This window comes from Typopeltis vanoorti, chromosome 15, assembly GCF_054136105.1.
Source record: "Typopeltis vanoorti isolate ZY-2024b chromosome 15, IOZ_Tvanoo_1.0, whole genome shotgun sequence".
Classification (NCBI taxonomy): Eukaryota; Metazoa; Arthropoda; class Arachnida; order Uropygi; family Thelyphonidae; genus Typopeltis; species Typopeltis vanoorti.
The window spans coordinates 53,632,112-53,655,467 of NC_143563.1; the positions used below are offsets into that span (position 1 = coordinate 53,632,112).

The 23,356-nt window shown below is 36.3% G+C and overlaps 1 protein-coding gene across 6 annotated transcripts in view; it reads right to left on the reverse strand.

The window, feature by feature from the left end:
- The window catches only part of LOC150098765 (lysine-specific histone demethylase 1B-like), a 508,665-nt gene that overhangs the window by 976 nt on the left and 484,333 nt on the right, over nt 1–23,356 (reverse strand). The gene's annotated exons all lie outside the window — the stretch shown is intronic.

Genomic DNA, 23,356 nt, shown 5'->3' on the forward strand with positions numbered 1-23,356 from the left:
GTTGATTATTTGATATTGTCTAGATATGGTTAAATAAATTAATAAGAAAATTATTTAATGTGTTCAATAATAATGTACACAGAAACTAATATTTGATGATGGGAAAAAAGTTTAAAACTAAAATATTAAGAAAATTCTGTCATGTTGTACCATCATTTTACATTGTAGTTTAAACCAATAAGAGTTTAAGTTTAAATCCCAAATTGCCAGCTCATCCTCATTCATTCAGTATCCAGGTAGATACCTAACAAGAAGATGAGGATTGGACATTATGTCAGAAGGCCACATTCCTTTAAAGGCTATGTGGAGGTCTCCTCTCAGTTATACAACTTTGACCCTTAAGCATCCCGAATATAATTTATTGGTAATCTTAACTTAAGATTACCAATAATAGGTATTTCCATAAAATATGAAATTAAATTCTTATTTCATACTCGAACTAAAATGATTCATTATTCTCTCTTCTTCTTTCTCATCCATCAGATGATGGGATGAGTTTTCCTATAAACAAATCTTTGCCATCCGGTTATATCTTGGGACACATCTGTCATCTCTCTGAAGCTCAGTAATTGTGACCTTTCCTTCAAGGACTGTAGCCAAGTTATTTTTGCTCTCCCTCTTGATTGTCTTCTTCTTCTTCCAATGTTCAAGGCTATGTTTGGTAATCTTTCAGAAGACATTCTTTAGATGTGTTCAAACAATCTTAATTGTTGTTTACCATATTACTAATATGTTAATAGTGCCCTTAATAGCTACTAAAAATTTTATGGAAATTATGTGAAATATATAAAAACTGCAACATGCAATTCGTAGATTTTTTTTTTTTTTTTAATGACAATCCTGTACACAAAGTTATAGAGCAATAACACATTAGTACTATGAGTGAACTAAGGATTAGATTATCTGATAACCCTGCTCTATAAATGAAATATGGTACTATTATTAAACTTTCACGTTAAGGTCTGTTTCCACTCTTTGCAACTAGGTTGTCACTTTCCTTTCTGGTCATTCACTATGGCCATGACTGATGATTTCCTCAAAAATGCCACAGTACACCAGAAATGTATACTTTTACTCATAACATCTTTCCTTCTATACACAAATGACTCTCTTTTACAGCTTTCAAATCTTAGCATGAGTATTACTTATGACTGCAATCCATTCCTCTTCTTCATTTGACAATCTTGCAGTGATTAAACATACCCAGCTTCATGATCCTTCATAACTGATATTCTTAAACACTGATCTCCTTGACATTCTCATATGCTGATCTGGTTGGTTGATTAGCGTATCTCCACTCTAACCAACAAGCTGAAGGTTTGAATCCTATTGTGGACATGAATATTTATGATTGTCTTTGTGGGAGATGAATTTCGTTGTCTAGTATTAAACCATTGCTTGCTTATTGGAGGTCTGAAATGGCTTCAAAAAGTTCCATGTTGGGTCTCTAGAGTAAGGTACCTGGACTACAGGAAAAAATAACTAAAAATATAACAAAATATATAAAATTAATTTAAAAAAATTATTTTCCCATCCATGGTATTAATATACTATAGCCTTTACAAATTTTTGTAGGTGGGAGTCACATAAAAAAGATCTCACCTAATGAAGTGAGATCATTTTTTAAATCTTTTCACATGACTTGCAAATGAGCCAACAGATGTTTGCTCATGCATGAATCAAGTACAGGTATACCGTTTGATAAGCCTTACCCTACACAACTTACCTCATCATACAGAACATCAACCACCACCCTTAATTCTGATCTCCAAGCCATCCTACAATGAAGTTCGGATACCCTCATAAATTTCAACGCCAACAAAACCCAGTTCTGTACTATTTCCCATAAAAAAGAACAACTTTTCCCCGTATCCTTTTCGATGATACCCAAATTTCCAGACAGCCTGAGATCTTGCTCCTCAGAATCACCCTCACATCAAACCTCTCCTGACACAAACATATCTCAAACATTGCATCCTCAGCCTCAAAAAAACTAGGATTTCTCTTCTGCTCAAGATGTTACTTCACCCCTGAACAGCTACTAACATTATAGAAGTTAGTAGCTGTTAGTAGCTACTAACTTCTATAATGTTAGTAGCTGTTCAGGGGTGAACAGCTACTAACATTATAGAAGTCACAAATCTGCCCAACTATTGAATACTGCTCCCACATTTCGGATTCGGATAACCTCATAAATTTCCCATCCATAGTATTTTCGGGGGGGGGGGGGGGGTATATTTTTGAGAGAGCTTTTAGGGGGCCCCTAAAAGCTCTCTCAAAATGCTCGACTCAATACAGAGGAGGGCAATTAGACTTGTCAATGATCCATCCCTTAGTCTCTGCAGTAAGTATATTCTACAAATATTTCCATGGAAAATGCTCATCCAAAATAACATCAATAATTCCCCGGCTCAGTACTAAGCTCATTGGAACACATGCTGCTGCACAACATCCCTTCACAGTACACCTAGAAACAAACAGAACAAATTTCTTTTCCTCTTCCTTCATCCCTGCAACTGCTGCACTGTGGAACAGTCTCCCACCTGCTGTGTTTCCCAATGAATACAATTTAAAGTCATTCAAATCAAATGTAAACAAATTCCTCCTTTCCCAACCCACCACCCATACACAGTACTAATGTACTATAAGTTGACCAATCAACCTCCTGTGTATGGGCCCAACATATATTAAAAAAATAATAATAATAATAAAAAAAAAAAGAAAAAACCGATCATATGACATGTAGTCATATCATATACTGAATTACTGCCCCCCCACATTTTTTCACTTGTAGACGCATATAATAGTTTAATAAGATATAATTTTTTTTATATGATGGACTTTGTGTTTCCTAGGAGGGACCTCCCTCAATGAGTCTTGATAGACTTGTGTTTCTTAGAAAGGACCTCCCACGATGAGTCTTTTGACTCCATGGAGGCCTGAATAATAATAATAATAAAATGAAAAATTCTCAATAGCTTGGCTTAAGGGAACATGCCAACCAGTTTGGTTAGAGATCTACACCATTAAAAGTTTTTACATTTTGGCAATTGTCATGTTTATGAATAACTATCGTATTAATTAGTATAGCATGTTTTACATCACTAAGAACTTTATCATTGTTTTTAACAACTGTAACAACAGTAGTATGAGGTAAGTTTAGCCTGTGACCTATCTCTATGTTCAATACATCAACATCACTAAATTTAATAATTTTAATCTTAGCATGTAATGTAATAGGTGTACACATCTTTTCACCAGAGCAACATCTTTACATTGAATTTCTGTAAAATAAAATAATAGTTACAAACAGTTTATAATTCACAGCGAAATGAAGTGAGAATGACATGGCAAACAAACAGTTCACAAAAACTGCACATCGGATGATTCTGTGGACTGTCATGCATATTTGTTCATACAAAACCATTGTATGAACAAATGCATCATTGTAAAAATAGGCATTGGTCATAACTGAAAAATGTCACATGAGCAGATCATTGTAAAGAGAAGTGTTTTAAAGGGGGTATTACTGTATAATGTATCATCATTATTCGGCTATTTCTATGCATCCACATCAGATTGCATCAGTGTCCCATAATGTAAGCATATCTCCTTTCAGATGCGTATATTGCCATGTATTATGCGGTTACTATGCAGACTGGTTTTGAAGTTCTTTACTGATGTTCTGCCAGTGTGAGCTAAGAAAAAAGAATATAATTTCTTAACCCTTTGACATATAAATTATTTTTAAAGTTGGCTCTAAATTCGTTTGAAATTGATGCGAACTTCGTAATGTCTGCGATACGTCAAAATCAATTTTGGTGCAATAAACAAAATACTTGTCACAGACATCTTTGTATGTTAATGGTTTAAGTATAATTTAGTTTCTGAGTGAAAAAAAAAGTTCCTTCTTACATTTCTAGCTGTTTCTGGCATAAACAGATCATATCCACTGCCTCTTTATGCACCAAAAAAAGTTTGGTGTCCTTTCCTGTTTAGGATAGGACTTCTCATCTGTATATCGCTATATATGTCTGCTATCACTGTATAAATCTCAAATCCATCCAACTTTAGAATATTGATGTCACATCTGGGATGATGCACTATTTGAGAAGAAGAGGATAATGGATAATAGATGCCCCCCCCCTCTCTTATTTGATCAACTGCATTCACTTTCTCATAGGCATTATTTAATGCCTTATGACTTCTCTATAGGTATTTTGACTTGCACTGGCCACCATCATTCTTTGTTTTAACTCTCAAGTCTGTAAAAAACATACGCAGCTGCTTGTCAACATCCATAAACATGTTTAGCTTCAAACTTCTCATTCTGGTCTTTCACTATTATTTATTATTTTTTTTTAATGTTAATCCCACACTCAAAAGGTTGTAACCCTGCTACACATTAGTAATGTTATACATTAGTATACTGAGGATGGTTAAGGATCTGAAAAATCCAGCTCTAGAGATTGAAACTTTTTCAAGCCAATTCAGGCTTCCAACTGTAGGTGGTGATCCCATACAGAGACAGAGCATCTGCTTGAGGTGTAGAGACAACCTCCAAGTGATGGTATTGATCATTTTCATTCTTTCACTTTTTCTCTGCTTTTGTTCTCATATTCTTTGCTCTATTCTTTTATAAGACCATCATCCCTGGGATTCAACACCTGCCACCACCATGTTTGCTGTGTGGTGTGACCCTTGGACATCTGGAAATGGGAAGATGAGGATCCTAGTAAACTAGGATGGCCTGGCCAGGATCAACTGGCTAGTAGGCTTGCCTGCAAAGGTCAACGGTGTTGCAGTTTGTCTGTCTTGTCACCAGTATGTATTGTAATTCATTTTCTTGCAGGTCAAATATTCACAACATAGTATATAAGCAGCTACCTAAGATACCACTATAAAAGTGGTGTTAAGTTTCTGTTGTACTGGTATGACAAGTGTCATGCATCATCAGATATTGAATGATAGTATTGTAAGTACAATCAGTGCCATTTATGGGAAAACAGTGAATCATCTTATAATAAATTTAGTTTAATCCTTGATCCAAGTGTGAGCAAACAAAGTTTGCGCCCGAAAGTATCTTCAGGACTGCGGTAAGGTGGTACAACACCGGGCAACTCGTTGCAAAGGTGGAGCAAGCTAACACTCTTATCTCAGTATCTCCCATAATGCAAAACACATCTCCTTGCAGATATGTATAATGTTATGCATTAAGGGAAGGGCCTCCACCCAGACTAGCTGACCTTTATTGAAGTCTCTTCAGTGGGAGCCAGGCCCAAGTGGAGATACCAGGCAGAAGCATTAGCAAGGTCACCTCTACCTATAGGAGTTGCCAAACGGTGTGCCACCTTTTTATTAAATTACTCTGGATTTAGAGAAAGACACTGAAAGTTTATTTTTCACTTGGTTAGACTATAATAAATTTAGTTTAATCCTTTATATAAGTGTGAGCAAACAAAGTTTGCGCCTGAAAGAATTTTCAGGACTGAGGTAAATTGGTACAACACCAGGCAACTCGTTGCAAAGGTGGAGCAAGCTAACATCACTCCTATCTCAGTGTCTCCCATAATGCAAAACACATCTTGCGAATATGTATAATACTTTCAAGCACAAGCTTTGTTTGCTCAACACTTGGATAAAGGATTAAATTAAATTTATTATAATCTAACCAAGTGAAAAATAAACTTTCAACGTCTTTCTCTAAATCCAGAGTAATTTAATAAAAAGGTGGCACACCGTTTGGCAACTCCTATAGGTAGAGATGACCTTGCTAATGCTTTTGCCTGTTATCTCCACTTGGGCCTGTATCCCACTGAAGAGAACCTCAATAAAGAGGTCGAATCTAGTCTGGGTAGTGGCCCTTCCCTTAATGCATAACATTATATACATATCCGCAAGGAGATGTGTTTTGCATTATGGGAGATACTGAGATAGGAGTGTTAGCTTGCTCCACCTTTGCAGCGAGTTGCCCGGTGTTGTGCCACCTTACCCCTGTCCCGAAGATACTTTCAGGCGCAAACTTTGTTTGCTCACACTTGGATAAAAGATTAAACTAAATTTATTATAGTCTAACCAAGTGAAAAATAAACTTTCAAAGTGAATCATCCTAGTTACTCCTTTTACTAGTGACCAGAGAAGATGACTGCATAAAGTACGTGTTATTGGCGCATTTCAGGCTTCAATATTAGAACATTGTTGAAAGTTTTTTTGAAAATTTATTTTCAGTATTAGAATATTTTGAAAAAAATAAATAAAATAAAATAAAATAAATACAGTGGTGCCTCGGTTAATAACAGTAATCCATTCCAGGATTACCGTCGTTAACCAAAACAGTTGTTATCCAAGGCGCGATTCCTCATAAGATTTAATTGAAAATCGATTAATTTGTTCCGGCTCCTCCCCACAACCATAGTACATATTAAAAATGCAGATAAAACTCATTTAAAATGCCATAAAAATATGGTAAATATCACTTATTTATTATACAGTACTGTATATGTATTTGCTACAAAAAAATTAACATTAATAAAATTAATTGTTCATGAAACAGTTTTTAATGATCAATCTTCACCAGAAGGACAATTGGGCTCACTTCGGAGTTTTTTGACAAATATACCTGTAAAAAACATGTCTAGGGTTGTTTGCTTCTGCCTCTTTTTTTTAAAATGTTTCTGAAAAACTGCATGGACTTTTCATTAAATAGATCTGCAGTTCTGATAACCTCAGATTTGTTTGGATTCCATTTCATAGCAACATTTTGAACTTCCTTGCACTTTGCCAAAACATTTTTGATTTCAGCAGTCGTAATTTGTTCTTTCTCTCGATCCTCATCTTCAGATGAAATTTCGATTTCCTTTTCTTCACATTGCTGCTTGAAAAGTTCTTTTAGCTCGTCAGTAGTCAGTTCTAGGTCATGCATCTCCAATAATTCTTCAACATCTTCTTCCTCTACTTCCAAGTTAAGATCATGAGCAGTTGCCACAATATCCTTTACCAATTTGTGTCTTTCATCTGAAGTTTCTTCATTACCAAAGTAAGGACACAGTTTCCTCCATGCTGCTTTGAGAGATTTCATTGTTACTTCTTGCCAAGCCTTTACAATTAACCTAATTGCTATGACAATGTTGAATTCTTCCTTCCAAAATTTTCTTAGGGTTATGTTGGTAGCCTCACACATTTCAAAGCACCTGGTAAAAAGTGCCCTTGTGTAAAGTTTTTTAAAATTTGCAATTATCAGCTGATCCATAGGTTGAATCAGAGATGTAGTCTTGGGAGGAAGAAAAAAACCTTGATAAAATCTAATTCCTCTGGTAGCTCTTCTTGTATGCCCATTGGATGGCCAGGTGCGTTATCCAAGGTTAAAATGGCTTTTAGAGACAGATTGTTTTTCTCAAGATAGGCTTTGACAGTTGGTCTAAACACTTCGCGAACCCAGTCTCTAAATTCTATTCTTGTGACCTTTGACAAAACACCAAGATTTGGATTTAGACACATTGAACTTTTTGAATGCTCGTGGATTCTTTGAGTGGTAGATTAACATTGGTTTTACCTTGCAGTCTCCACTTGCATTTGCTGCTAAAAGCAATGTTAACCTATCATTCATTGGTTTATGCCAAGGAAGTGTTTTTTCATCTTTTGGGATAAATGTCCTGTTGGGCAATTTCTTCCAAAATAACCCAGTCTCATCACAATTGAAGACTTGTTGAGGTAGGTATTCTCCTTCTTCTATAATTCGTGTAAAGCTATTGACAAATTTATCTGCTACTGCTTTGTCAGCACTAGCTGTCTCTCCGTGTCTGACCACACTATGAATTCCTGTTCTTTTTTTAAAGTTGTCAAACCAACCTCTGCTACCTTTGAAATCATCATCATCCATCTCAGAGCTTGATCCCAAAGTCTTCTTTTTCAAATCTTGATAAATCTGTTTAGCTTTCTGACAGATTGCATTTTGAGATGTAGTATCGCCTGCCATTTCTCTTTCTTTGATCCAAATTAGTAATAGATTTTCCATTTGCTCAAAAAGAAGCCCTCTGACATTCAACCTTGAAGTTCCCTTAGCAACCTTAGCTACCATAAGTTCTTCTTTCTTAGCCAAAATGGTTGATATTGTAAATGACTGGTTTCATATATTCCAGCTAGCTGCATAACTTTCACACCTTCATGATGTTTTGCTATTATTTCTTTCTTCTCTTCAATAGAGAAAATTTTTCTGTTTTTTTTCCCCTCACTAGCTTTCTTTTTGGGACCCATTTTGTCACAGGGTAAAAAAATTCACTCTATAAAAAAAAGATATGCAAAATACTGTATTATTACAAATTGTACAACATTAAGACAAGGGATACAAAGAACATGTCGTCACCTGAAAATAAAAGTAAAAGTTCAAAAAAAAAAAAACTTTTTGAAATAAAAGTTAACAGTTAAATTCGAAACCTGCAATTTTTGACTTAGTGCATTTTGCTTGTAAGGTGATGATATTAGATACAGCACTTACCGTAACATACACTGATTAGGAGCTTATAGATACAACGATTATTATACAGATGAGATTTGATTTTGCCTTTTGATGGCGAACGAACAGTGACATGCACCCGCTGATTTATTGTCTATATCAACCAACACGAAAAATAAATGCTTAAATACCCATTTTCATCATAAAACGCATTTATAACCACAAATTTTAAAATAAAGCACAGTACACTACAAGAAAAGAAACAATAAATGTAAACAGCTGGCTATGATGGATCTAACATATCTGAGCTTCACAGCTATGCCGCGTGGCTGTTCTCTATTCGACAATGTCTTCCCGTGCATGGCTGAGTGCGATCGGAAAATTCCAGTTTTTTTTAGATCAGAGAGAGGTTCATATAATCGAGAGTCGTTAACCAAGAGATTTTTTTCTTAAAGCCACTCATTGTTAACCAAGTACGTTGTTATCTGAGGCCGTTGTTAACCAAGGCACGCACCACTGTATATATATTTTTCCTTCCTGAGCTGGTGAAGAATTTCAAAATATATTTAAAGCAATCTTTTTTAAATTATTATTATTGCAGGGTCATCTCCATGGAGTCCTAAGACTCATCGTGGAGATTAAAATTATCAACACAATATTTATCATGCACTTCCTTGAAATCATTAATGGACAAAGCATTCACAACTGACTCAGACAACCCATTTCATTCATTCACTGCTCTCCAAATGAAAAATAGTCCTCATGCCCTTGCTAACCACACTCTTACTCAACTTCCAGGGATCATCTCTTGTTCTGTTCTAGCCAAGTGCTGAAACATTTCTCCTGCATCAATCCTATAAAAGTCTTTAAGTAACTTAAATGTTTCTATCATATCCCCCCCCCCCCCCCCCACTTTTTTTTTTTGCCTATCAACTAACTTCTGCAATTTGCAAACTCTCAACCTATCTTCATAGGAAGATTTCCACAGCCCACTCACCATCTTGGTCACTTGCCTCTGGATCCTCTCTATGACTTCCTCATCCCGAAGAAACTCAAGTGACCAGACCTAAGCACAGTAATTCAGCTGTCGTATTAAGGCTTATAAAGTGGAATGATAATTCCCCTAATGTCTACTTTAGTATATTCTACAACAGCCAAGTAATTCTTTGAGCAACCTTGGCTACTTTAGCAATATGCCCTCTAAACTTTAACTATCTACTACTACTATTTCCAAATCCCTGGCTTCATCGATTTCCTGGAGTACGGTTCCCTCAATGTAATACACAGCATGTAATCTTTGTATCCCAAAATGCATAACTTTACACTCTTCTACATTAAATTGAGAACCATTATGTTTTGCCCATACTGTCAGCCTATTTAAATCATCCTGCAAACTCTCTACATCACCCTGATTAACTATTACCCTATCTAACTTTCATCATCGGTAAACAACTGAATATCTCCTTTCAAATTATTTTCTATAACATTTATGTACAAATTAAACAGGAGTGGTCCAACTACAGAGCCTGGCAGGACACCACTAGTTACCTGGCTTCTCCTGGATTCTGCTCCTTCATATACTACTTTTTGTTATCTATGTATTGGTCATCCCTTTTATCCATATCAGCAGTTTCCTATCCATTCCCATTTGTTGCAGTTCATGTAACAGAGTTCCACGTGGTAACCCATCAAACTTTAATATAAAACTAATATAGTTTTATATTATTCAAAATTAAGTGGATATTGATTAGATCACCCCTTGGTTACCCCTTTTATCCATATCAGCAGTTTCCTATCCATTCCTATTTATTGCAGTTTGTGTAACAGAGTTCCGCATAGTATCCTGTCAAACTTTAATATAAAACTAATATAAAAAGTTAGTAGATTACTAAGGCACGACTGACCCTTCATAAAAAATCATGCTGCTCATCATAAAGTACCATATTAATAACTTTAATCGAACATGTGCACTAGACATATTAAAGTAAGTTTCGTGGCTTACACACGTAACAAAAATTATATAGAATTTATTCAAAAACTCCAACATATTTCATCCAATGTTACATGAACATTGTCAGAGGGATAGGCCATTAACTACATTCAAAAGATGAATCAAAATAAATATTATTAATTAAAATAAAAAATTATGAACAGTTAATAGTGATCGCTTCCCAAAACTTGGATATTGGCATACAGTCTGATCAGTTCAGGTTTGGATGATTTCTTAACATTTCACATGTTTCAAGGAAAAGATGATCAAATTTGAACCTGCAGGAGTGAAGAAGTTTTGTTTGGTTTCAAAGAACTCTATGCCTAGTGTCAATAGCATCAGAAACAAGGCCAGACTTGTCAGATTCCAAAAATGTAATATAGTCTTGATGTTCTTCAATTCTAATGAAGGCAGAGCAGTCAGTCTGTCCAAAATAGGAAAGAGGTAGTAATGTATCCTTTGTAGGTAAATTATTTTGTAATGGATACAACAAAACTACCATTTGAAAAATTATTGATAGTTATCATCCTTCTACCATAGTACAATCTGATGTAAAAAGAATTTCAATACCCTATCTCAAGGAACCTCAAAACAAATAGCAAGGATTCTTTGTAAATTTAACGTATATGCTTCCTTCAAACTAGCCTGAAATCTATCTTTCTTCTTTCCTACCATCAACAAAGGATACATTACCACCTCTTTCCTTACTGTCTATCAAATACCTTGCTCATATCATCTTTTCTATTTTGGACAGACTAGCTGTTCTGCCTTGATTAGAAATGAAGAACATCAAGACTATATTACATTTTTGGAATCTGACAAATCTGGCCCTGTTTTGGTTCTAAACAAAACTTTTTTTACTTCAGCAAATTAAAATTTGATCATCTTTTCCTTGAAACATGTGAAATACTAAGAAATTGTCCGAACATGAAAGTTCAGACTATATATGCCAATATCCAAGTTTTGGGACACGATCGCTATTAACTGTTTATAAGTTTTTTTTTTAAAACTAATATTTATTATTTATTTTTTAATTTATGTAACATACAAGAATTGTTCCTTTGAACTTTAATAGTGTAATATCATATACTTCAGCTGGGACCATGACACAAGCTAATATATGCATGATTTATGACTCATTATTTTGATTCATCTTCTTAGTAAGTTTCACAGCTTTCACGTGTAACAAAATTATATAGTATTCAAAAATTCCAATATGTTTCATCCAACATGAGTGGATTGTCAGGGAAATAGACCATTAATATGTAATTAACGGTCTATCTCCCCGACAATGTCAACTCATTGGATAAAATATATCGGAATTTTCAAATAATATATAATTTTTGTTACATGTGTAAGTTGTGAAACAAATCCTCTCTTAAACGTGAGCCAATATCCCATCCAATCCCACAGCTGTATTTTCATTCAGATTCTGTAATATGTTAAGTATTTCCACTTCTATTTTCACACCAGTCCCTGTAACTCTGTCATAACAATACGAGGTAAGTTCCAAAAGTTTCCACCCTGACATACAAAATTCGTGCCAATTTTAAAACACCATGCATGACAGATAGCACCATCTATGGGGGGAGCTTAGAGTACTAGTTTTAACTCTCTACCTGCGTTATTCAGTTGGAGGCACTCATTTGACTAACACGTGGCATGCTAAGTGGCAATAATGTTAAAAATTGAGTATTGCATTGTGATAAAGTGTTTTTCACCAATGAAGGGCTTCTCCAAGTGATATCAAATAGCGACTGGATGGTGTTTATGGGGGAATCTTCTCCTTCATATTCTGCCATGAAGGAATGGACTAAACAGTTTTGCCTAAGAAAGAGCACTAAAGATGAACCTTGTGACAGATGGCCTGTGGAAGTGATGACTGAGGAAAATGTTTCTCTCTTGTTGAGGAGGAACTGCTCAATGACAGACGGATGAAGATCAAAGAAATGTCAGCAAGGTTGGGGATTTCTATAACGACCACTTTTCACATTATTCATGAGAAGTTTCATATGACGAAGGTCAGTGTGAGGTGGATGTCTGACTTCTCTCTTCAATTCAGAAGGAGCATCGTGTGACCTGTTCCTGTAAGTTTTTAGAGCTTTGCCAAGTGAATCAAAGAGAAGTGCTGGAATCCACTGTCACCGGGGATGAAACCATGATCGTAAAACTTAAAAAGGGAATCCATGGAGTGGTGCAAACCAGGCGAAGCACTTCCAACAAAAGCCAAGGTCACTCAGTGCACCAAGATCATGGCAATAATCTTTTTGGGATTGCTGGGGAAATTCTCTTGATTGACTTCAAGGAAAGGAATACCACCATGAATGCAGAATATTATGCTTCATTCCTGCACAAACTATGCGACGCCATAAAGGAGAAGAGATGAGGAATGCCAAGTCATGGTGTTCGCCTGCTTCAGAACAATTCTCCAGTTCATATAGCTATTATTGAAAGCTGCAGTGAAGGACTGTGGCTTCCAGAAGACTGAACATCCATCCTACAACCCAGATCTAGCACACAGTGACTATTACCTCTTCTTGAAACTGAAGAAATATCTTCGAGGAAGAAAATTTACAAATGACAATGAGGTGAAAAATGCAGTTTTAGGCCATTTTGCAGACAAAAGTATAGACTATTTTTTCAAGGGCATAGAAATGTAAATTCAGATGCAAAAAGTGACTCAGTTGTTTCCTTTTTATTACCTCTAAAAGTTAGTCAGGCGAAACTTATGGAACCACAATTTCATCTCCCTCTGTTACCTCTGTACTATCTGCACTCATTCAAGTTATCTTTCTATATTCATCTTCTTCCTACTTGCTACATAATGAAAAAACTCTCTGGGATTTCCTTTCACTTGTTCAGTTAATTTTTTTTTCTCATAACCTGATTTTGTCTTCCCTACCATGCTGGTCACCTTTCTTCTTATACACCCTCCACAACATTTTCTTTGTCTGCAGCTCATGCTTAATATTACTAATCATCCATCTTAATTGGATGATTGGTAATATTACTAATAATATTTGCAAAATACCTCAATTTCTGACCATCTGCACAAGATAACAACAACATCTATATAAAGATCACTTTTTTAATTATTATACAGAAATCTAAATAATAATAATTATTATTATTATATTTAAGCACCTCCAGGGAGAGCCCCAGAAAGGAACATTTCCAGAAGGATTCCTCCCTGGAATTACACTTCCAGGGAGTGCTTTGTCTGTTGATGGTTTCTCATCTCATATGTTCACTGGACATCCACAAATGCTGTATGGTCGCTCCAATGCTCAGTGATGGCCTCACCATGCGCTCCTGTTGTATGCTTTTTTGGAGGCTTCAACTCTCTGAAGATCAGTCACTCCACACACACACTCTCCATCCATCTCATCGATGGCCTGCCCCCACTTCTTCTTTTTCTAGGAACTTTACCTTCTATTACTGTTCTGAGAAGTCCTCCTTCCATCCTTTCTATGCGTCCAAAATATTTTAACTTCCTTCTGTCAATATCCTTAAGGAGCCTTAAAGTTCTACTGATTTTTTCTAACACCCATTCATTTGTGTGTCTTTCAGTATATGATATCCTCAACAGCCTTCTGTAACACCACATCTCAAAAGCAGCTATGCTTTACTTATCTGACTTCATTAGGTTCCATGTCTGACATCCATAAGTCGCTGTTGGAAAAACAACTGCATCCAAAATCCTCAACTTTGTTCCCATTGAGATAGATCCAGCATTCCAGATTTCAGACAAGTCTCTGACTGTTGTTTTAGCCATTCCTAATCTTCTGATGATGCAATTCTTCATATTAATAATGGATCCCAGGTACTCAAACTTCCTGACTTCCTCAGTTCTTTCTTCATTAAGGTACACTTGTTTTTCAAGAGCTTCCCTGTTTGTATTTCCTTTGAGAACCATAATCTTTGTCTTGCTAGGACTGAGTTGAAATCCTCTGTTATTACTGATCTTGTTAATTTTATCAAGAATTTGTCCTAGTTCTTTTTTGTCATTACAGAGGTGTGCAGTATCATCAGCATACCTCAGATTACTGATCAATCTACAACCTATCCTAATTCTTCATTAAGTTGGTGATTTCAAGGAGAGAAATTATAGATACTATGTGGGTAGTTTGGGTTTTCCGTGATGAATCTTTGGATTCCATGGAAATACCTGTGCAATAAATAATAATCTCTCTCTCTCTCTCTCTCTCTTTAAAAATATTCACCAAAAGATGCACTCTCAATGTCCACTGGCAGCTTATTCCATTCATTCACAAGCCATTTAAGAAACTAGATTTCTCATTCTTCCTAACATACCCTTACTCAGTTCCAGGAATGATCCTGCACCTGTCACAAGTTGAAATTTTCCAAGATTTATGTGTTTTAACAATATCTATATTATAAGAACCCATAAGCAGCTTGCATATTTATATCATATATCCTCTCCTTCTTCAATTACTCAAAACTTTGATTTTTGAAGCCACACTCCTTCACACTATCTTCAGATTTTGCAAGGTTTTGCAAGCCAGATGTGATTTTGCTTAGCTGGTGCTGGACCTTTTTCACAGATATGTCATCTTCATGTAACAGCATACCTGAGCACAGTAGACCAGATATAGCTTTGTAAAGTGAGAGAACAACTTCCTTATTCCAAGCTAGTGTTCTCTTCAACATTACAGTTATCTGATGTGATGTCTTAACATCTTGGTAATATGGCTTCTAAACTTTAAAACTCACTGTCCACCATTATTTCTAAATCTCTAGATTCACTGATCACTTGCAGCATATTCCCATTAATATAATGGGAATATATACACCACCTGCAATATCTTCAGCCCAAAATGCATAACCTTGAACTTAGCAACATTAAACTGTCATTAAAAAGAGCTTGAAAGAATTCTGAATCAGAAGTATTTATCATCTCACACAACATAGTATTATCTGTACATAATTGAATGTTTTTCTCCCTAGACCATTTCCAATGTCATTAATATGCAAGTTAAACAGGAGAGTTTAAGGAGAGAACCCTGTGGCACCCTCTCATCTTCATAGTTTCAGATTCTCCATACATTTCTTTGATACTTGTCAGACCACACTTCAACGAATCCATGCACAAGCTTATTATGCAAACCTATCCCTTTTGAGTTGGTCTAATAACCTGTGTAGAATTATGTCAAATGCCTCAGCAAAATTTAAATAAAATCATTGTATATCCATTCCACCTTGTCAAACTCTGTTGTCACTCTAATGTAATGTATGTGGATTGGTAAAACAAGACCTACCTTTAACAAAGCCATGCTGTCCTCTAAAAAAGATCAAAGTGTTATCTGCCCACCTCTGGATGAAATTATTAACACTTTATCTCATATTTTAATGATTACTCCAGAGATATAGACTGATCTATAAGTGTCAGCATCAGCTCTAGCTCAAGCCCTATATACTGAAATTTTACCCCTCCTTCCACTCATTAAGAACTGAATTTGTGTTGGGACTCAAACTTAGGAGCATAGCTAATTCTCCTTTAACATGCATGCTAGCATCTCATCTAACCAATGCTGTGTTAGCATCAAGTTCGTGTAATATGTTCAACACCTCTACCTCTTAAATTCTCCCGATCCATCTCTTGCAACTCAGCTTCCCTAGAACTAATGGGTCTGTTTACAAAAATGCACAAAAAAAGTCAAATGAAATTAGAAAAGTCCTTTTGTTCAAGATAAGATTTGGAGAATGATAATTATCTTTTCTATCATTTAACCACCTTACTGGTTAAAGTGGGTGAAATATAGAAACCACCTTAGGATTTTCAAGGTTCAAAACATGAGCAGCTTACTGCTTTTTATCATGTAATTAACTTACTTTGCCATTAATGCCTTAACAGCAATTGTAGAGCCATTAAAGGATGAACTGTGATGGAGCAACCTTTATTCATTTGACTTAAAGACATGATTTATAAGACAAGATGAGGGGGAAAGGAGTACTGCTGCTGATGATAACAGATGAACTGTAACCAAAAGGAATAGGAGAAAGGTGGGAGGATGGCTGTTCATTTGAAACAATCTGGTGTCAGATTAAGTTCAATAGGCCAGGGAGTTCTACAGATGATCTGGAAGACATTAGTACAATGAGTAAAAGTCGAGCGACTATTATGGGGGACTTCAACTATGGAGATAGAGACTGGAAGGAAGAAAGATTGAATGGTAGAAAGGAAACAGAATCATATACCTGCTGAGGGATAATTACTTAAGGCAGCATGTGATGGAGGAGACTAGGGTTGGGAGAGTATTGGACCTGGAAATAGGATCAGAAGAGCTATCCATAACCAAGGTGACAACATTGCCTCCAATTGGTGAACGTGACCATATGGTCTTCACTCGGGAGATTGTAAAACATGAAGAATATTCTATCAAGAAGGGGTATTTGTGGAACTACAAGGCAGGTGATTATGACATGCTTAGGAAGAATCTTAAATCTGTACCATTGCATAAAACACTGCATAGTAAGGATGCTAGTAGTGGGATATAGTTAGAGTCATATACAGGAAGCAGTATTAAATTGTATGCCTAAGGTAAGGAGGGTTAATCGGATAGGAGGTAGATGGATGAGTAATATCATTAAGCACAAGCTGCAGAGGAAGAATATGCTGTGGAGGGTATATAAAGAGAAAGGTGACCAGCAAACTCATGAACAGTACAAGGCTCAAGCAAGAAAGGTGACCAGCATGGCAAGGAAGGCAAAATCAGATTATAAGAAGAATTTAGCCAAGCAGGCCAAAAGAAATCCCAAAGAGTTCTTTTGTTATGTGGCAAGTAAGAGGAAGAATAATTATGAGTGATCCTCATGAATCTTAATGAGTGATGATTATCAAGAGGAGAATAAGCAGATAAAATAGTTCAGTTACTGAGTAACCACTCTGCAAGCATATATCTTCTTAGAGAGGTTACTGCTTTAACCTATGTGACAGACACTAATGTGGGAACATAGGTGGATGAATTTGAGGTCTTTACAATATTGCAGAATCTCAATGTAAATACAGCTGTGGGATTAGATGGGATATCAGTTAGGCTTTTGCTAGAATGTGCAAGAGAACTGGCAATGCCTTTGACCAAGTCGTTTCAACTCTGGTAGAGTTCCGAGGGAGTGGAAAGAGAGCAAAATTATTCCTTTGCATAAGGGAGGTTCTAAGACTACAGTAGCAAATTATAGACCAATCAGTATCTCAGGCATGGTGGTAAAAGTACTAGAAAAATTGGTAAAAAAAGAGAATTCAAGAATTGGTAGATAAAAATATGATACTGCATGAGGGTCAACATGGCTTTGTGAAGGGCTGGTCATGCTTTAGTAATTGCCTAACTTTATAATAGAGTAACAGCTAAGTTGGATAAAGGAGATGGCTACATAATGATTTTGCAAAGGCATTTGACAGAATACCACATGGAACACTGTTACACAAATTAGAACAAATGGGGATGAATATGGCATTGGTTAAGTGGATAAGAGGGTGGCTGCTATGCAGATATCAAAAAGAGGTATATGGAGATGCAGAATCAAGGAGAAAACAGGTGACAAGTGGTGTGCTACAAGGTTAAGTGTTGGCATCATTGCTGTTTAATTTGTACATAAATGATATAGGAAATGACCTGAAAGGAAATATTCAGTTGTTTGTTGATGATGCGAAATTAGGTGGAGCAATAGTTAATCAAGGCGATGTAGAGAGCTTGCAGGAAGATTTAAATAGGCTGTCAGTATGGACAAAAGTTAATGGGTGTCAGTTTAATGTCCAGAAATGTAAAGGTATGCATTTTGGAATAAACAGATTACAGGCTGTGTATTACATTGATGGCACTGTACTCCAGAAAATAGATGAAACTAGAGATTTAGGAGTGGTGGTAGACAGAGAGTTGAAGTTTAGAGGACATATTGATAAGGTAACCCATGAGATTACTTGGCTATTGAAGAATGCATTAACAAGTAGAGATAAGAAAGTTTTTATTTTATTATTATTACGGGTATCTCCATGGAGTCAGTAGACTCATCGCGGGAGACCCAAACTAGCAAAACAATATCTGTCATATCTCTTCTTGAATTCATTTACAGATGAAGAGCTCACAACTAAGTCAGGCAATGAATTCCACTCATTCACCACCCTCCAGGAAAAAAACCTTGTTCTCACACCCTTGTTAACCACACTCTTCTTTAATTTCCAGGGATGACCTCTTGGTTCTTCCATCACTATCACACAGCTGAAACATTTCCCCTGCATCAATCCTACAAAAACCTTTCAGTAATTTAAATGTTTCTATCATATCCCCTCTTCTCCATCTATCAACCAACCTCTGCAATCCACAAGCTCTCAATCTATCAATGTAGGGAGCATTTTTTACATCACTCACCAACTTAGTCACTGCTTCTCTGAACCCTCTCAACAGCCTCCTCATCTCCAAGGAATCCAGGTGACCAGACCTGAGCACAGTAATCCAAATGTGGAAGTATCAACGCTTTATAAAGGGGAATAATAACCTCTTTATCTCTGGATGTCAGTGTGTTCCTCAACAACCAAGTAATCCTATGTGCAATCTTGGACACCTTAGCAATGTGTGCTCTGAACTTCATCTCCATATCTACCAACACCCCTAAGTCCCTAGCCTCATCAATTTCTTGGAGTACTGCTCCATCAATGTAGTACACAGCCGGTAATCTTTTAATCCCAAAATGAATGACTTTACACTTTTCCATATTTCTTGGAGTACTGCTCCATCAATGTAGTACACAGCCGGTAATCTTTTAATCCCAAAATGAATGACTTTACACTTTTCCATATTGAACTGACATCCATTACCTTTTGCCCATTCTACCAGCTTATTTAAATCATCCTGCAAACTTTCAACATCAGCTTGATTTTTTATTGCGCTACCCAACTTTGCATCATCAGCAAACAACTGAATATCTCCCTTTAAGCCATTTCCTATATCATTTATATACAAATTAAACAACAATGGCCCAAGCACAAAGCCCTGAGGCACACCACGGGTCACCTGCCTCATCCTGGACTCGGCTCCTCCATACACCACCTTCTGGTATCTCTCCCTGAGCCATTCTCCTATCCATATCACCCATTTAGTATCCATTCCTATCTGCTCCAATTTGCATAACAGTGTTCCATGGGGTATCCTGTCAAAAGCCTTAGCAAAATCCAGAAGTACCACTGTGTAGCCAGTTCCTTTGTCCAACTCAGATGTCATTCTATTATGAAAAGTTAATAGATTGCTAAGGCAGGATCTACCTTTAACAAAACCGTGTTGGTCTCTATAGAGTATCATATCCTGATCCACCCATTCTTGAATTTTGTCTTTAACCAACTTTTCCAATACTTTTACCACTACTCCTGAGATGGTGATTGGTCTGGGTCCTTATGCAAAGGAACCACTTTGCCTAACTTCCACTCCCTAGGGACCATACCAGAGTTCAAACTTAAGTTAAATATCCAAGTAAGAGGGGGTTGACAATTCCTTTGCACATTCACACAACACCCGAGCTGATATTCCATCTAAACCTACAGCAGTGTTTGCATTTAAATTTTGCAATATATTAAATACCTCTGATTTCTTAGCTTCAATTCTGACATTAGTTATTGCTACAGGTACAGAGATATCTTCACTTGGGTGACAGACTTTTGTAAAGGGATCATTCAGTAACTCGACTATTACATCTGATTTTGTCACCTCAATACCATCAGCACCCACTAAAGTTATCCTTCCGAAGTCATTCTTCCTTTTACTTGCCACATAGTGGAAGAACTCTTTGGGATTACCCTTGATCTCTTTGGCTAAGGTCTTCTCATAATCTGAGAGCTTTTCTTACTATTGTTGTGTCCCAATTTATGATTTTTATTCTATCTAGTTATTTCCCCTTTATCTATGTTCAACTATTATCTACGCACGAGATATCACCAAAATTTTTACTAATACTTAAGTTAATTCTCCCCTTAGTATCCCTAATATCTGTATTATGCTGCGCCTTTTGGGACATTTAGTTTAAGATATTATATACAAAAACAAGGAGAAAGAACTAAAATATGTCTGAAAGTGAAACTATGTTGCAGTCGTGACACTTTATCTCGTTTCTTAACATTCCGCGTGATTAGGTTCGTAATTTTTCAAGTGGTGCATTGGACAGCAATTTCAGACAACTGTTTTATCATTGGACAAAAGGTTTATTAAATTCCTTAACATGGTACAATTCAAATATTAGTTATTACTCAATTCAATGCTATACTAAATATTTACAAACTGACATTAGCTTATCATAAATGATTAAACTATGATCCTATAATGGGTATTACGATCATGCCGGCATACACATTCAACACATAAATTCATTTGACACGGACATATAAGATTAATTCACACTATTTAACTATCCAAACTTAAGTAGATTAACTAAACCATTTACTGCACTGACACATAACTATGACATTTAAACTTTCTTATACAATATATTAGACATGCAAAATTCTCAGGACACTTAATTACTCATATAATATTAACATTAGTAAGCTTACTTTCATTATTGAAATTGAAAGTTTATTTTTTCACTTGGTTAGAGTATAATAAATTTAGTTTAATCCTTTATCCAAGTGTGAGCAAACAAGGTTTGCGCCTGAAAGTATCTTCAGGACTGGGGTAAGGTGGTACAACACCAGGGAAACTCAATGCAAAGGTGGAGCAAACTACCAACACTCCTGTCTCAGTATCTCCTATAATGCAAAACACATCTCCTTGTGGATATGTCTAATGTTATGCATTAAGGGAAAGGCCACTACCCAGACTAGTTTCAACCTTTATTGAGGTCTCTTCAGTGGGAGCCAGGCCCAAGCTGAGATACCAGGCAGAAGCATTCGCAGGTCATCTCTACCTATAGGAGTTGCTAAGTGGTGTGCCACCCTTTTTTAATAAATTACTCTGGATTTAGAGAAAGATGTTGAAAGTTTATTTTTCACTTGGTTAGAGTATAATAAATTTAGTTTAATCCTTTATCCAAGTGTGAGCAAACAAAGTTTGCACCTGAAAGTATCTTCAGGACTGGGGTAAGGTGGTACAACACAGGGCAACTCGATGCAAAGGTGGAGCAAGCCACCAACACTCCTGTCTCAGTATCTCCTATAATGCAAAACACATCTCCTTGTGGATATGTCTAATGTTATGCATTAAGGGAAGGGACACTACTCAGACTAGTTGGTAGCTTGCTCCACCTTTGCATCGAGTTGTCCTGGTGTTGTACCACCTTACCCCAGTCCTGAAGATACTTTCAGGTGCAAACTTTGTTTGCTCACACTTGGATAAAGGATTAAACTAAATTTATTATACTCTAACCAAGTGAAAAATAAACTTTCAACATCTTTCTCTAAATCCAGAGTAATTTATTAAAAAAGGGTGGCACACCACTTAGCAACTCCTATAGGTAGAGATGACCTGCGAATGCTTCTGCCTGGTATCTCAGCTTGGGCCTGGCTCCCACTGAAGAGACCTCAATAAAGGTTGAAACTAGTCTGGGTAGTGGCCCTTCCCTTAATGCATAACATTAGACATATCCACAAGGAGATGTGTTTTCATTATAGGAGATACTGAGACAGGAGTGTTGCTCCACCTTTGCATCGAGTTGCCCTGGTGTTGTACCACCTTACCCCAGTCCTGAAGATACTTTCAGGCGCAAACTTTGTTTGCTCACACTTGGATAAAGGGTTAAACTAAATTTATTATTATTTTACTTTCATAATATTCTGTCATATACTAAAGTCCTAGTATTGTTTTCTTGGTCACTTCAACAGTTCAGTATTAGAATAATGATAACTAATACAGACAAACCTTAGTTAACACGAGATATATTTTACAGTACCTTTCTTTCTTGAATTTTCCATATGGGCCTCTACCTTTTTCTGATCGAACTATCTTGGTATAACCTCTCTGATAATCTGTTTCTCCTACGTTCCTTTTGGAATTGAATTATGCTTACGCGGTCTTAACCTCTCGTAACTTAGGACACAGTTCGAATCATCTATATAACGGCTGTACAATTCGCGACGTGGACATCAATTTCTTTACTTCTTTCCCTTTCTCGTAGTTGACACTGGAGTTGAAACACAAAGAATATGCTTTCTTTTCTTTGACTATATAACATTCCTCACTTCTTACATAGGAAGTACAGAATCGAAATCCCGCTCATTTTCGTTTCCATGTTGTGACGACGGAGATATAACCCCTATCTCGCCACTCAGGAAAACACCGTGAAATCCCCACGAAAGAGCTCGCGAAGAACTCTCCTGAACAGAACCAAAACCAAAAGACAAAAAGAGTCTCCCCTTTTGGGGAGGGTTCTAACCTTTTTATACCCTCTTTCCTAATGGCACCTTCTCTAACTTCTTTTCTCCGCCCCCCCCCTTTTGACTTGACTTTACCGACCAATTAGGATGGCATTTTTCTGACAAACGTCATTTGATCGGCGAGCCTGTAATGAAGTCTCAATCCGGGAATTGACCCTAAGCGATTTTCTGTTGTTTTTCTTGTGCTAGCCTCTAACTTAATCCCCTTTCCAAAATTTTTCTATGAATTTAATCTCTAGCCTCTCACATACCATTTCTTATGACTAATCCTTTTCTGTCTTACTTTGATAAATTTTCTCTTTTATATCATATTACAACATTAATATATTCTTTCTTTCTTTCTATTTGTTAGTTAGTTCAACAAACAAACACCTTTATATTTTATTGGATGCAAGAATATTTCCTTGTCTCTTAAATAATTCATCTATTATCTTTTATGCAGGGTTTTTAATTTATTTATTCTTCATGTTACACCATGATAGCTGAGAATTCTACATTCTTAAGATATCAGGTGTAACACTATGCTGGTAACCTTCCTAGC